Raw genomic sequence first — 1,282 nt, forward strand, 5'->3', positions numbered from 1 at the left:
GTTTTGTTTTGTTTTGTTTTGTTTTGGTGGGGATTTTGTGGAATTGTTTCACTGTTGTATTCAACAGCAGACACTCAAGAAGAAACAGATGTGTGTATTGTAGACAGGATCTTTTAAATATGTTCTTAGAAAAATACAATACGTGAAAGAAATAAAACTTGAAATAACACTGAAATTTATTCAATCTCTCCCACATCTTTTGTGGTATGATATACCAGTTTTTCACTTTGCCTGTTTTACCTTGGTAACTTCTGTTACGTGAGTGGGGATAACTCCTGCAAGGTTAGCTTTAGTTTCTTGCTTTTCTTTGTCGCTCTAGTCTAATGGAATTTAATTTATATCTCTCTGTTTCTGCAGATGACAACATTTTAATGCTTTCCAAAAGTCAGATGCATGACCAAGATATTTCTAATGGAAAAGAAGGGTCCACAGTACATGTTAGATAAACCATGCAAACAAGAAAAAGTATCTGCGGCATTTACAAGTACATCTTAGGCAAAGTTAAAGGTTTCCTGAGCAGTTTTTTTCAGTGTGCAGGCACGCCACGGTATTTTTGCATCACCCTTGCAATATGGAAACTTCATAATGGATCACCTGAAGTTTTCTTCTGAGCTGTGGATGTTGCTATGTTTGCTTTCCCCTCTGGGACTCTCTGCAGTTGCCCTTGGCTCTCTTTGCCTCAAAGAATTACTCAAATCTCTCACACTACTAGTTAGCTGATGTTAATAACAAATGCCGGAGATCTTGGTAATGCTCTGTGGTTTAGCCTTTTTTTAAGTATCTGACACTGGGAGAATTCCTTGGGAAGAATTTGCATACCTACACAATGGCACTGTATTGCAAGTGGTACTTGACTGCGCTATCAGACTGCTGCTTGGGAAGTTAAATTCACATCTCCCTTGAAGAACTCCCTCACCCAGCCTCCTTTAGTAGATATCAGGGCTGGGGCTAAATGTCTGCAGAGTGGGATATATGTACATGCATGCACGTATATTTTAAAGGAAATGTCTTTGCTTTAATCAGATCCTTGTATTGTACTCTAATCAGACTAAGACTTGTAGGTGGTCTTTTTGAAGTAGTGAACCTGTAGCCTCTCTGCACTTGACGTACGATACCCCTAGACCCCGCTGACAGAGGCTGAGTGGGAGGGGAAGTCACCATGGTCACTGACAAGTTAAAATTCAGTGTGATCGTGTTGCTGTGTTTCTATATCCAAAGAAAAAGACGACCTTTTTATTAACCTGCTACTTTCACATTCAGGAACAGTGATGGCAATTTACCT

The sequence above is a fragment of the Aptenodytes forsteri genome, unplaced genomic scaffold, assembly GCF_000699145.1.
Source record: "Aptenodytes forsteri isolate BGI_AS27 unplaced genomic scaffold, ASM69914v1 Scaffold172, whole genome shotgun sequence".
In the NCBI taxonomy this organism is placed as follows: Eukaryota; Metazoa; Chordata; class Aves; order Sphenisciformes; family Spheniscidae; genus Aptenodytes; species Aptenodytes forsteri.